The sequence below is a fragment of the Lipotes vexillifer genome, unplaced genomic scaffold (genome assembly GCF_000442215.2).
Source record: "Lipotes vexillifer unplaced genomic scaffold, Lipotes_vexillifer_v1.1 scaffold779, whole genome shotgun sequence".
Lineage (NCBI taxonomy): Eukaryota > Metazoa > Chordata > Mammalia > Artiodactyla > Lipotidae > Lipotes > Lipotes vexillifer.
In genome coordinates this window covers 1,153,053-1,168,484 of record NW_006788448.1, presented here as the reverse complement: position 1 = coordinate 1,168,484, position 15,432 = coordinate 1,153,053, and the positions used below count along the sequence as shown (strand labels likewise).

Sequence of the window (15,432 nt, the reverse complement as noted above, 5' to 3'; positions counted from 1 at the left end):
TTTTTTTGCGGTACGCGGGCCTCTCACTGCTGTGGCCTCTCCCGTTGCGGAGCACAGGCTCCGGACGCGCAGGCTCAGCAGCCGTGGCTCACGGGCCCAGCCGCTCCACAGCATGTGGGATCTTCCCGGAGCGGGGCACGAACCCGTGTCCCCTGCATTGGCAGGCAGACTCTCAACCACTGCGCCACCAGGGAAGCCCTATACTATGTACTTTTAATACATATACAGTTTTCTCAGTATCCTCTGGGGATTGGGTTTGTTTCCAGGACCCCGAGGATGCTCAAGTCCCTCGTATAATAGCAACATAGTATAGTTGGCCTGCCACATCTGCGTTCCACATCTGCGGATTCAGCCAACTGCAGATGCATTGGTTGGTTGAATCCCCAGAGATGGAAACTGCAGATACCGGAGGGCCAACTTTATTTAGACAAACAACAACAACTATGACAAGTATTATTAAACATTTAAGCATCTGTTACTTTCTAGGTATGTTGAATACTTTTTCCTTAGTTTGACAATTTTCTTAAAAGAAAATTCATCCACATACATTTTCAAGCTGCAATAACATATTATGTAGCCAATCTACAATTTTTTTCTATGACTGGTAACTAAAGGAGTGTGTTTGCTAGCAAGACTATGTTCTAATTACCCATAAATAATTTTTAAAATTAATTAAATTTTTGGCTGCCTTGGGTCTTCATTGCTGCACGCAGGCTTTCTCTAGTTCTGGCGAGTGGAGGCTACTCTTCATTGCGGTGCGTGGGCTTCTCATTGCGGTGGCTTCTCTTTTTGCGGAGCACGGCTCACAGGCTTCAGTAGTTGTGACTCGTGGGCTTAGTTGCTCTGCAGCATGTGGGATCTTCCCGTGAGATCTTCCAGGACCAGGGCTCCAACCCACGTCCCCTGCATTGTCAGGCGAATTCTTAACTACTGCACTACCAGGGAAGTCCCTACCCATAAATAATTTAAGTGATCTCTAGAGCCTGTTGCAATCATCCTTTTGTCCAATGTTGATAAAGGAGTTATGTATTGATTTAACTCTTTTGTATCATGAAAAGTAGTAATTGGCATTTATTATCATTTTATTTTTTATATTTTGGAGTAATTTACGAATAATCTTGAAAAGTAACAGTAAAGGGATAGTGAACAACATTGTTATTAGAAATTGTAATAAAAATCAAAACTTAGTAAGCATAGGTTTTTATTTCATATTTTCCTGAAATAGGTAATGTCCTTTGAAAGTAACTCTAGCTGCTCATCGACTTTTATGCATGATCCTGGAACTACCCATTTAAAAAATAAAGATCCCAGGGCTTCCCTGGTGGTGCAGTGGTTAAGAGTCCTCCTGCCAATGCAGGGGAGACAGGTTTGAGCCCTGGTCTGGGAAGATCCCACATGCCACTGTGCCTGGTGGTGCGCGCAGTGGTTAAGAGTCCGCCTGCCAATGCAGGGGAGACGGGTTGGAGCCCTGGTCCGGGAAGATCCCACATGCTGCGGAGCAGCTAGCCCATGCGCCACAACTACTGAAGGCTGTGCTCTGGAGCCCACGAGCCACAACTACTGAGCCTGTGTGCCACGACTACTGAAGCCCGCATGCCTAGAGCCATGCTCCGCAGCAAGAGAAGCCACCACAATGAGAAGCCCGTGCACCACAACAAAGAGTAGCCCCCACTCGCCGCAACTAGAGGAAGCCCACGTGCAGCAATGAAGACCCAACACAGCCATAAATAAATAAATAAATAAATATCCCAGATTTCATATGCATCTTTAATAGATTCTAGCTTATCATTACTTCTGGCTCTTTATCTTGCGCTTACATCATCCAAGTGCAATGACATTAAAAACTTTGACCTCTCATAATCTTGTTAAAGAGAAAAAACATTTTCTTTCCTTCATAATTGTAAAACATTTTCATTTTTATATTTATAAACACTAGTTAGAATGAAGACCAATAAAGTTTTCACTTCTTCATCATCTATTTCTTTCCTATCCCTTTTGTATAATATCTGCATTAAGCATTTGTGCACTTACAAACTATATTAAGTAACTTTTAGTGCACAAACATCACAAAGGCTGAAAGAACAGTGTCATACATCCTGCTAGCAAAATGGGATATTCCAAATTCTTGTTGCAAAATATGCTGTGATGAAGTCCTTCCTGTTGAATGACAAACTGGGTGGGAATGCCATATTTCTTTTTATTCTTAAAAGTGAATTGTTTATTCATTGATTTTTGAGTTTCAGAAAATATATCTATTTGAATCATCTGAAATTTCAGTCTGAGATTTTGCTTATAAAATTAATTTCACCATCATTATAGTTTAGAGTGCTATTAATCTCTTTACATTTATCTTCTGATTTTTCTGATAATTGTGAAACTCTTCTGTCAAATTTCCTCTTTCTGCCAGTATGGGCAGAAAATGAAAAATTTAGAACTCTCAACTATGTTTAATGAAAACTACCAAAAAACAAGCCCCCCAAAACAAACAAACAAAAAAAATCCCTGCAAAAATAGTGTCTTGGGGCTTCCCTGGTGGCGCAGTGGTTGAGAGTCTGCCTGCCGATGCAGGGGACGCGGGTTTGTGCCCCGGTCCGGGAGGATCCCACATGCCGTGGAGCGGCTGGGCCCGTGAGCCATGGCCACTGAGCCTGCGCGTCTGGAGCCTGTGCTCCGCAACGGGAGAGGCCACAACAGTGAGAGGCCTGCGTACCGCAAAAAAAAAAAAAAAATAGTGTCTATGCTTCTCTTATACTTTCTTTCAAAGATATGATACTATGGGCAGCACAATAAGAAAACTGAAGAACAATGTAATAGTGATGATTTATTTTACTACTAGATCATCTTTCTAGATGGTTCCATTCCATTTTATTATTATTTGAAAAAATAATTGATTAGTAATGATTAAATAATTCCTAGGATGATAAAATAACAAAATACTCAAGATATAGGAAAAATAAGATCCCTAAGATACCATAAAATATCTTCAGTTTATAGAAATCACCATAATGTATCTTCAATTTACAAAGGATTCAAATAGATCCATACAGAAATTGCAAGATAAGGTGAATTTTATTCTGATAAAAAAAGAATAAATGTTTTTTGTTCTTTGGAAGATTCCTAAGAAGGAATAAGATTTGAAATATCAATGCTTACAATAAACTTGCTCAAAGAAAAATCCTCTAAAACTAAAATTGAGTCTAATAGATCTTTGTGGTATACCAAGGGTTAATATGACCACATTTCTAATCTTATTTCATAACCAAATCTGAACTATAGAGTAATTTTTTTTTAAAGTATAAAGTATATAATAAATATCTGACCTTAGGGACATCTCAATAGGTCATTTTTGTTAGAAATATCTAAAATATTAACAGAATTTTTCACATAAAAAAATGCATGGCTATCATGTATATCCCATTGTAGCAAGCATTTCACAGTGGAACCATACTTTATACATCATAATCTAAGAGGATTATCAAAAACCAACTGGAATTCAAGGGAATCAGTGACCAACATGGAATATTATTTACTTTAGTCTCAAGCAGACATATTAAAAGATGTGTGAAGTAAAGAAACGCTGGTAAATTCCAAAGACAAAGCCCTTCTCCACAAAGCCCTTTGCTTCTTTCTAGGGATTATTGCTAGTTTTTTATGGAATGAGAACCCAAACTATATTGTGAGTAAGATTAGTATAATGCTCGATATTTCAGGTACATAATTCAAATAAATTTTGTAGGTCATAGTCTTGGAAAAGAAATGTTGGGAATTTTTGAAGCCTTGGAAAGCATTTTTTCTCTTTCTCATTAGGGGAAATTTTAGAAAAAGAGAAAAAATTAAATATATGCAATATGAGGGTAGTAGGGGATGAAGAAGGCAGCTCTGCTGCATATCAGAGACAGAGAAAACCTTCAGACCTTTAAAAGGGCAGATGAAGAGGAAGCAGGAGTAGAAGGAACTGTTCACAGAGAATATAGGAACCTGGTCTAGATCTGTCCTTTGAAGGAAGGTGTGTGTCTAGGCACATCATGACCAAACTGCTGAAACCAGAGATTAAGAGGAAAAACTTGAAAGCAGTCAGAAAGAAATGACACATCATATATAAGGAACAACAGTTTGAATGATTGTGGTCTTAACAGATACAATGGAGACTAGAAAACAGTGAAGCAACATCTGAAAAGTACTGAAAGAAAATAACTGTCAACTCAATTCTATGTCTGATGAAAATATCTTTCAAGAATGAAGGTAAGGGACTTCCCTTGTGGCACAGTGGTTGAGAATCCGCTTGCCAATGCAGAGGACACAGGTTCAATCCCTGGTCCGTGAAAATCCCACATGCTGCGGAGCAACTAAGCCCACGTGCTGCGACTACTGAAGTCCGCATGTCCTAGAGCCCATATGCCACAACTACTGAAGCCCGCACACCTAGAGCCCATGCTCCACAGCAAGAGAAGCCACTGCAATGAGGAGCCTGCGCACCGCAATGAAGAGTGGCACCCACTCGCCACAACTAGAGAAAGCCCACATGCAGCAACGAAAACCCAACGCAGCCCCCCCGCCGAAAAAAAAAGAATGAAGGTAAAATAAACCTACTGGCATCTTAGGCAGTATTTATATATTTAGCGTACAGATTTAAAATGTGGGCTCTGGAGACAGAATCTGGATTTGAATTCCAGCTTGGACACCTCCTGTGATCATGGGTGAATTACATAAATTCTCTAAGCCTCAATTTCCTTATATATTTTACTAATATTTACTCTGTTGGGATAATATCTAAATTAGTGAATAATCATGAAGAACAAATTAGAGAATGCTTCTCAAGCAGTTAGTACCTGCCTAGCATATGGTAAGTTGTTAGAAAATGTTAGTTATCATTTATTCATATTTTCAGCAAATGTAGCTAACCTTCCAGAATTTCATATTTTCTATTTTCATCTGTTTTATTTTTTCCCCCGACTTTAGAGTGTTTGGCTGACAGTACTGTAAAAGAGAAATCATTTTTGCTGCTACTTTGACTTGTACCAAGACCATACCTAAGAAGCTCTCATTTTCAGAGGAAGTCTTTCTTTTTATGAATAATGCTTTCCCTTTATTTCATGTGTCACTTTAGGGAGAAATATAGGACCTTTTATTTATTTATTTTTTGGGGGCGGGGACAAGGTTCTGGTCTCAAGATACAATCAGTGCCCATTTTGTTTTCAGTGTCATTAAAGTACAATTAACATTATTTTTTAAAAAATATATTTATTTATTTGTTTGCAGTGGGTCTTAGTTGTGGCAGGCAGGCTCCTTAGTTGCAGCTCCAGGGCTCCTTAGTTGCGACATGCGAACTCTTAGTTGTGCCATGCATGTGGGATCTAGTTCCCTGACCAGGGATCGAACCAGGGCCCCCTGCATTGGGGAGTGCAGAGTCTTATCCACTGTGCCACCAGGGAAGTCCCTAGAGCCTTTTATTTTGATAATTGATTTTTATTTAAGTTATTAGGTAAGACAATGCCTGGTAAAAACGAACTGTTTATTTTAGTTGCTATGTTTATTGAAGAAATTGCCCTTTGGATCACTAGGAAGATCTGCATTGATCCCCAAATGTATTTTTCTTTGTATAGTGTTTCTCACATTTCAGGATACGCTTTTAAAAGTTCCTGGTTTTTAGAAAAGTCTGCATGAACATCATATTTTTTTAATTTGATTTTAGTTTTCTTGTTATTATTTCATATTCTTCATCTGAAGACTTCCTAGGCTTTTAGAGAGTTTTCAAGACCATGACGTCATTTAAAAATAAATTTAGGGCTTCCCTGGTGGCACAGTGGTTGAGAGTCCGCCTGCCGATGCAGGGGACACGGGTTCGTGCCCCGGTCTGGGAAGATCCCACATGCCACGGAGCGGCTGGGCCCGTGAGCCATGGCTGCTGAGCCTGCGCGTCTGGAGCCTGTGCTCCGCAACGGGAGAGGCCATAGCACTGAGGCCCGCGTACCGCAAAAAACAACAACAACAACAACAACAACAAAAAATAAATTTAGACCCTAACTTGTGCTTTCTATTACAGTGAATGTATGATATTTTATCTATTATCATTCACACCACTTTGATGTTACTTCCATATCAGTCTACAAAACAACTATTCTTCTTTTTTATTTTAATTTTACTAATTTTCTATTTCATCTTCTTTGTATTTATAGTGTAGTGGTTAAGTGTGATGGCTTTGAAGCCAGATCTGAAATAGTTGCAAATCTCTATGACCTTATCTAAGATATTTACTAAATCTGCACTTCTGTTTCCTCATCTCTCCAGAAAATTAAATAGGATGATGAATGTAAAACACTGTAAGATCCAAATGCTAACTTTTGATTGCATTTAAAAAGACTTAACTGAGGTGTTACCATTAATTTTATTGCTTCCTGTATATTAGTCTGCCCATCAGCCACTCATTCAGCATACATTTATTAAATAACAGGCTCAATGACCTAGCACTGTACCAGTTTTTGCCCTCTCGGAAGTTTATATTTTAGTTGTACTAAGTATAAAAAATATTGCCTAATTTTTTTTGCATATATTCTAGGAGAAAAAGTTATTTGGCATAAAAGTTATTTAGTTGATCAGTTTATTAGTATGTTTACAGTTTTCACCTTTATTCAAATGAAAACACTTGGGGAGTTCCTTGGTGGTCCAGTGGTTAGGACTCTGGGAACTAAGATGCTACAAGCAGCGTGGGGCAGCAAAAGAAGGAAGGAAAGAAAGAAGGAAAGAAGGAAAGGAAGGAAGGAAGGAGGGAGGGAAGGGTAGAAGGAAGGAAGGAAAAAAGAAAACAGCTGTTCTAAAGCACTGCTACTCAAAATGTGGTCTGTAGACTGGTGGTGTTCCATGCTGAGATAATTACAAAATTTGATAGTAAGCTGTAAATATATATATATTTTTAAAAGCTATATATGTTAACTATCTCACCGTTTCTGTGCATCAAGAATCCTGGTGGGGCTTAACTGAGTGCCTTTGGCTCAAAAGGTTGCAGTCAAGCTCTTATGCAGGGCTGTAGTCTTATCTGAAGACTTGATTGGAGGAGGATCTACTTCTAAGCTCACAAACATGGAGCTCCTCTCAGGGCTGCTTCACATGGCAGCTGGCTTCCCCAGAGTGAGTAATCCAAGTGAGAATGAGAATATTCGAGATGGACGTCACATTGTTTTATAACCCATTCTTGGACATGACATCTTATTACTTCTGCTGTATTCTGTCTTTAAGAAGTGGGTCACTGAATTACACATAGTATTTTTTTGTTGTGCCTTTTTCTTGTTTTTCCTAGCATCTGTGAAGTATTATTAAAGATAATTATTTTAGTAGTATTAGGAAATGGGTATTTCATTTGTAAATGAAATTTTGTTTCTTATTGTACTTGGCAGTATAGAAATGAGTGCTTCACATGCTGGAAGCTACTGTCAACACTTGATCAATTTTCATAATTTTATATCATGTGCAGATTTAATAGCAGGGTTAGTTAACCATAATTTACTGGCGTTGGGCAAGGGCTTTTTGGCAAAAATATTAACTTAGTAGGTTTTACAAATATGCTAATGCCATTATGGTTTAAAATTCTGAAATCTGATAAATTGAAGTTCTCCCTTTAGTAAAAACCAATACTTTATTTTAACGGTTTATAATTATAATCACATAGCAAGAAGCCAGATTTTAAGTCCCAAATCAAGGTTGCTATTAGTCTTAGCTCTAAACCTTTGAGTAAAGGAGGTAACAAGTTATATGGTTCTAATCTCTGTTGAAATAAATGGATGCTGTTTTCAGAGTTTGCTTGACTCCCAACCTTTCAGGCTGGTAAGGAAGGTAGAAACATTTCCAATGATTATTAGATTGGAAATCAAAAAGAAAAATTCCGTAAGGAAACCAAAGCAAGGGATTCATTTTCCTTTTTTAAAGAAAATTATGGTGTCCTACAGAGGCAGAGATACATCTTGCTTACCTGTGCAGGTTATATAATACAAGTGCATTTTTAGATTAAGGGATGAAAATTATTTGTTAATTTTTAGAATATACATGTTCTAAACTAGAGTTCCAGAGATTGTCTTGGGAATATTCTGGAATTTAATTAAAAACCTTACTCTGAAAACTTGATTTATTCTTACAAGTATATTAATGTGATTTTTTAAATATTAAAAATGCATTTATTTGTCAAGCTTCATTAATATAAAGTATTTCTGTACATATTCTAGACAGTAATATACGTGATTTTTAAATCATCCATGCCAAACATGACAGTACATTCATACAAGTTAATCATTATGAGATCGAATTCAACATTAGGTATTAATGTTGAAATTTCAAATATGTCTAGACTTGATTACCTTAATATTATATTCATACACTTAAGGTAAACTAAAATATAATTGCTTGGTATCTTGATTTGAATTTTAGGATCATGTCAGTGGTATAGCCTTGAAAGCCATGAAGAATATTCCCATTTGGTTCACTGAGTTCCACAGGATCCAAAGGGTGGGTGCCATTTGTTCTTTCCAACTTCCCTAAAGTTAGGTGGCATTTTTTGTGTATGGAGATGAGGGAGAATGTGTGTGTGATTTTTTTCACTTGTCATTTATTTAGTAATTAAGATTTTTCTTATTTTTCTATCATTTCTCAATTGATTACAGGCTCATATTTACAGCCAGGCCTGTAGGCTTCATCACATTTTAGAGAAATAAGTAAGAATGAAAGTGAGAGGAGAGACTCCACATTTGTTGCACGCATTCTATATGTTTACTGCGCTGTGGGCTCTTATATATCACACATTTAATCCTCAGAAACCCTGAGGAGAGCAGAGCAGAATACCAAGATTCATACACTTTGAAATCACATAAATTGCCTAAGAAGACACAATTTAGTTAAGTTTCACAGTTTAAATTTCAGTCCAGGTCTTTCTGGCTTCAAAGCACATACTCTTTTTTTTTTTTTTTAATAAATTTATTTATTTATTTATATTTGGCTGTGCTGGGTCTTTGTTGCTGCGCTCGGGCTTTCTTTAGTTGTGGCCAGTGGGGGCTACTCATTGCAGTGCGCAGGCTTCTCATTGCAGTGGCTTCTCTTGTTGCGGAGCACAAGTGGCTCTAGGCACACGGGCTCCAGCAATAGTTGTTGCACATGGGCTCAGGAGTTGTGGCTCACGGGCTCTAGAGCGCAGGCTCAGTAGTTGTGGCGCATGGGCTTAGTTGCTCCACAGCATGTGGGATCTTCCCAGACCAGGGCTCGAACCCATGTCCCCTGCACTGGCAGGCAGATTCTTAACCACTGTGCCACCAGGGAAGTCCCCAAAGCACATACTTTTTGCACTGTGTCAAAATTCCTCTTAGAACTGAACTCTTTTTATTAAGTCTTCTGAATATTAAAATAAGCAGTTAGCATATTTAGATCTAGTTATGAAAAAAATACATATCAGTAAGTCTGGACTACTTTTGCTTTTATGGGTTAATAACATTAGTTAACATAAATGACTTTTATTGTATAAGAGATGATAGTTTAATAAATTATTCTAGCTCAGTGTTTTGCAAGGGTTTTTAAATTTATGCTCCTTTCACAAACCTTCCTTTAATGTTATTTGATGCTTCAGAACAAATTTAGTATCACTAAAACCAAATCATTATTACCCCCCCATTTATAGCATATAATCCTGAAAGAGATCATCTCATCAAGAATAATTATTTTTGCTAATTTAATATAAATTCCAGATCCATTGTTATCAGATGCTCTTCTATGTCATGTCTATTTAAATGTATTTTCATAACTATGTTAGTAATAATTTACAAATACGTTGTTAATTTTTAAAACCAAAGTTCTTTTAACAGAGTATAATCTGAACAAAAGTCAGATACTTATGGAGTTTTTTATTTATTAGGGTTGGGGGGAGGCATGTGGATATATTTTAAATCATTTTGGGTTAACTACTACAAAATCACAACTTCTTGCTAATTTTTTTCCTATGATTGGCAGATTTTCTGGATGTTTAATTTTTTGTTTCTGGTTTTCAGGCATGTATAAGACCAGGAAGAAAACATAATAATAATGATTTTTAGATCCTGACTTCTTATGGAAACCATCTTTTAAAATTCATCAATAGTAAACAATTGTCAGCTGAAAACTCTTAGTTCAGTCTTGGAGTTGGTAACAATTTCAGTATATATCAGTGTTCACACAGGTATTTCTAAGGAATCAGGAGAACCAAAGAAATGAAGGTTATTATTAACTTTTCCTTTTCTTTAGGCTACCTATTCTTTTACTTTAGTGATAGAATATATATGAAGAAATTATAAGAAAGCTGTACAGCATTTGTAGAGCAAAGATTTAAGGAAAAGTTTGAGATTTCATGTGAAAGGGTTACGTTGCTAAAAATATTTTAAACTCCTGCCGTAGACTATTAGAGCTATAAGAAATTTAAGAAATCAGCAGTGGATCAAGATTAGGGCTCAGAAAAAATTGGAGCCATTTGTCAGAGGGGGTAATTGAAGTGATCATTTTCCCAGGATAGGAAAATAAAATAATATCCTGTACAACTCTTTCTGACTTTATTAAATATTTTCCTTCCAATAATACAGGAGATAGTATAGTGATAATATAATAGTTGAAATTTCCTACTAGTGGTGTAACCTTCCCATATTATCCGGCTTCTTATGCAATTCTATATTAAAATGGTAACATTTGAGATTGTAGAATTTTAAAAATTATTACAATACCCAAAATGGTACTACAAGAGAACCTTTTCCTCCTTTTCTAAGACCATATGTATTCAACTATCCCTTAAGGTTTGTGTGCTTTACTATATACCTCAACTAAAGCAATTAATCCGTTTGGTATCACATCTACAAAAGTAAATAAATTCTTGGCCTACCTCCTTTGTGTGAGTATAAACAAAGTTTTCCTTGTTAAAGAACCTGGAAGACTTTTTACAAAATATGAAACTCATCACCAGAATAGGAATGTATAAACTGAGCTTTGGGAATTTACCTTTGAACTGATTTTTTTTTTTTTTTGGCCACACCACACAGCATGTGGGCTCTTAGTTCCCCAACCAGGGATCAAACCTGTGCCCCCTGCATTGGAAGTGTGGAGCCTTAACCACTGGACTGCCAAGGAAGTCCCTGAACTGATGTTTAGTTAATGTGTTTTGTATCAGGATGTATTTCATTCTGTACTAAGAAGCAGATAATTTCAATTTATTATTCTCTAAGTGCAAATTTTATACATCTGTAGGATTATGTAGAGTGTAGGGTTGTTGACTGCCTTCTGTCTCATTCATCTTTGAAATAAATTAATAGGCAACTCAGGAAGGAAAAAGACAATTGAAGAGAATATATGCATGGTTCTCTCTTAAAGAATAGACCTTAAATCCTTGGTGAAAGTTTGAGGGTTTTTTTGGCCAAGCCATGTGGCTTATGGGATCTTAGTTCCTGAACCAGGGATTGAACCCAGGGGACAGCAGTGAAAGCGCCAAGTCCTAACCACTGGACTGCCAGGGAACTCCCAACTTAAGTTTTCTTTTAGCATACATCCCCTTGGTTTAAGATCTGTGGGGTTACATAATTTCTATTCTTTCTCTCAGTGATACATATAAATTTTTAAATATTGCAGATAATCCTATCTCAAATAATTTTGAAATTTTTGTACATCTTATTTTGCAAAGATATAAAAAACTAAAGCTAAAAATACAGAGGTGCCTCTGTGCTTTAAGTCCTATCATATAGAAATTGTAGAGACTTCCCTGGTGGCACAGTGGCTAAGAATCCCCCTGCCAATGCAGGGGATACAAGTTCAAGCCCTCGTCCAGGAAGATCCCACGTGCTGCAAAGAAACTAAGCCCGTGTGCCACAACTACTGAGCCTGGGCTCTAGAGCCTGCGAGCCACAACTACTGAACTTGTGTGCCACAGCTACTGAAGTCTGTGCATTTAGAGCCCGTGCTCCACAACAAGAGAAGCTACCGCAATGAGAAGCCTGTGTGACGCAACGAAGAGTAGCCGCCGCTCACCGCAACTAGAGAAAGCCCATGCACAGCAATAAAGGCTCAACACAGCCAAAAATAAATTAAATAAATAAATTTATTTTTTAAATGTTAATTTCTTAAAAAGATTGTAGGCATGCAGTTTGAGTATATGTGTTCATATATGTGTGTGTAAAATAATTGGAGAGGAACATGTTAACAAATTAATCTGTTAAAGTCTTAAGGTTGTGATTTTTTAATTTTCTTGAAAATTTGAAAAACTTTTTTATAAGAAATGAAAATGAAAAAGAAAACTTTAAGTCAGGCATTAATGTGGAAATTACTACATTAAAATTAGAGTAATATTCTTAATTTGATACATTTAATTCACTGTAAGTGTAGATTGTAAAAAGAACATTTAATCACAGTCTGAAGTTTTGTACTGGGTGCTTAATCTGTTCAGACATTAAATATTTGAACATTTGAGGGATTTAAAAATAATATTTGTTCTTAAGACATATAAAGGTTTTCTGGGGGGGCGTGGTTATTGAGTTTGGTTATTTACAGTATGTTAGAAATAGGAAGCAAGCTCTGTCTAGGAGCCTACTATAGTTTAGTTTTCCCTCCTCCTCTTTCCCCTCTTCCTTCCCCTCCTGCTTGATCCTTTCCTTCTCTCTCTCTGTTACCCTTAGTATATTTTACCTGTTTCCTGGTAGATTAATTCCAGGTGACTTTGGTCAATATGCTAAGCACTTTTGATACTGTTTACATAGTTTTGTGTGGTTTTTATACGGAGGAGGAACCCTACCACAGAAAACTTCTTTCTTAGAATTCCTTCTGAAAAATTCTAATTTTCCTTTCTTACTATCACCAAAACAGAGGTTGCCCTTACATTTTACAACTGGTAACCAGAATAGTCAGTGGTAGAATCAGACTGGAAGAATTTGAATATTTTCAGAGAAAATGTGCTTTTAAACCAATATGCTAAACCACAGGAACCCAGAGTTCTTTCCTTTGAGCTGTGCATTACTGTTTGTGCAGCTTCTGAATTGAAGTTAACAGACTGTATTCTGTAATATTGAACTATAAAAATGTTTGACTATTCTCTTTCTCAAAAAAATTTTTTGTTTGTAAGTCACAGTTATATCCATTCATAGACCTTGGGACTATATATGTGACTGTATGTGAGTGCATAGTAATCGTAGGACAAATACTTCTTTGGAAGCAAAACAAAATTCATCTATATGACCTGTGAACATTAGCTTTTTCTCAAGGATGCTCACAGTGTACCCTGTTCCCTTTTAGAGTCTCTTTATCTTAAAGAGCGAAGTAAGAAAGGTAGGACTAGTGATTTTCACAGCTCTGGAAATTTGGCTTAACTTTAAGAATAATAATAAATAATAAGTATTGATTGTGAGTTTATCATGTACCAGACATCCTACTAGGCACTTCCATTAGATGCTGTCCTTACAAAGCCATTTGAAGTAGTACTAAATCTCACTTCCCAGAAAAATACGGAATTTATCATACTTTGTTATATTATGTGATCATCTCTGCTAGAAGCTCCCCCTTTCAATTTGTGGACTTCTAGATAAAGAAACTCAGAGCTAATGGGAAGAATACAGATAACCAGTGCTAATGAGAAATTTTAGAAATTTGAAAATAACAGAAATACTAACCAATAACAGCAAAAGCAGACTCACCATAGTAACACACAAATGATAGTACCAAAAGGAACTCATAGAGATCCAAGTATACTAAAACTTAGTATGTTGTTTATTACCTTTGTCCATTGATTCTTCTTAGATTTAGATATAATTGAAAAATATTAATTGAACAAATTAAATTTAACAAAGTAACTTAATTTCCCAAAGTAGAAATACCAGCTAGAATTTTTTAATATTATTAAAAAATTAATGGAGGCTAGCAAGCATTCTAATGTGTAAATTCAAAATATTCTTATATTATAATAGAAGTCCTGAAAGCTTTAATAAACCAATTTAACCATGAAATATCATAGGAAAATAAGGCTTATAAAATCAAAAGTGGTTAAGCTCATAGACTTGTCCTTACATATGTAATATTGAAATAAGGGAAAACAAAGTAGTTTTAAATTAACTTCAGAAAAGCAGTTTTTCTACCAATCTTTTAATGTGATTTTGTTAACTTGCTATGTGAATAAAAGAATGAGAAAATGATATAAACTGAGTTTGATCATTTAACAAATGTTTATTGACCACCTACTCTGTGCCAAGCACTGTTTGAGGCATTTGGTATACATCAGTGGGGAAAAAAGTTCCCTGCCCTCATGGAACTTGCGTTTTCACAGGAGAGGTAGACAATAAACATAAGTAAGTAAACTTATGTTAGGGAATGATAAACATAATAAGTAAGTAAACGATGAAAAGCAATGGGGCATTGGAAAGAGGGTGTAGGAGGGATAATCAGGCTACAATTTTAAATAGGGAAGTCAGGATATGCCCTTATTAAGAAGGTGACATTTAAGCCAAGACTTGAAGGAGATAAGGGGGTTTAGACAAGAGGATATCTGGCCAAAGAACCCTCGAGGAGGAAGGAACAGCCAGTGCAAAAGGCCTCCAGGTCAGAGTGTGCCTCTCTGATTTGAGGAACAGCAAAGTTGGAAAGCAGTGAGCAAGGGGGAGAGTATTAGGTATGAGGGTAGACAGGTAACAGGTAATAGGGATACAGATTCTGTAAAGATTTGGGGTTTTATACTGGAGTGAGATGAGGTGCCATTGTACAGTTTTTATTAGAGGAGTGTTATGACCTAACTCATGATTTAGAAGAATCAGTTGGGCTACTGTGTTGATAATTGACTATAGGAGGGCAAGGGTAGGAACAGAGACTATTTAAGATTATTGCTATTGCAATAATCCAGGCAAGAAATAATGGTGGTTCAGACTAGTGTGAAAGCAGTGAAAATAGTGAGAGGAGGTTACATTCAGGGTGCATTTTGAAAGTAGAGCCCACAGGATTTCCTGACGGTTTGGATGTGGGGTGTGATAAAGAGGAGAGTCAAGAATCACTACAAGGTTTTTTGCATGAGCAATTGGAGGGGGTTAGAGTTGCCCTCAACTGAGATGAGGAAGGCTGAAATTAGAGCTGGTTTTGGGGATGGAGGCAGATGAGAAGGTCAGTTTCAGACTTGCTAAATTTGAGATGTCAGGCAGGCATTTGGACTAGAGCTGTAAACTTGCAAGTCATTAGCATGTAGATGATACTAAGTCTGTGCCCATGAAACTGGATATATGTTACCTGGTGATGGGGCATCAACAAGGCAGCAAGGTGGGAATTTCCTGGCGGTTCAGTGGTTAGGGCTCCGGGCTCTCACTGCCAATGCCCCAGGTTTGATCCCTGGTCGGGGAACTAATATCCCCACAAGCCACTCAGTGCGGCCAAAAAAAAACAAGGCAGCAAGGTAATGAAAACTAACTTTACCTATCTCAC

The 15,432-nt window shown here is 36.9% G+C and overlaps 1 protein-coding gene across 1 annotated transcript in view; it reads left to right on the top strand.

Moving 5' to 3' along the window:
• The window catches only part of POLK (DNA polymerase kappa), a 72,423-nt gene that overhangs the window by 11,666 nt on the left and 45,325 nt on the right, over positions 1–15,432 (top strand). The window contains exon 2 of the mRNA XM_007461606.1: positions 3,975–3,981. The gene's annotated coding sequence lies outside the window, so the exon portion shown is untranslated. The remainder of the gene's footprint in view (positions 1–3,974; positions 3,982–15,432) is intronic.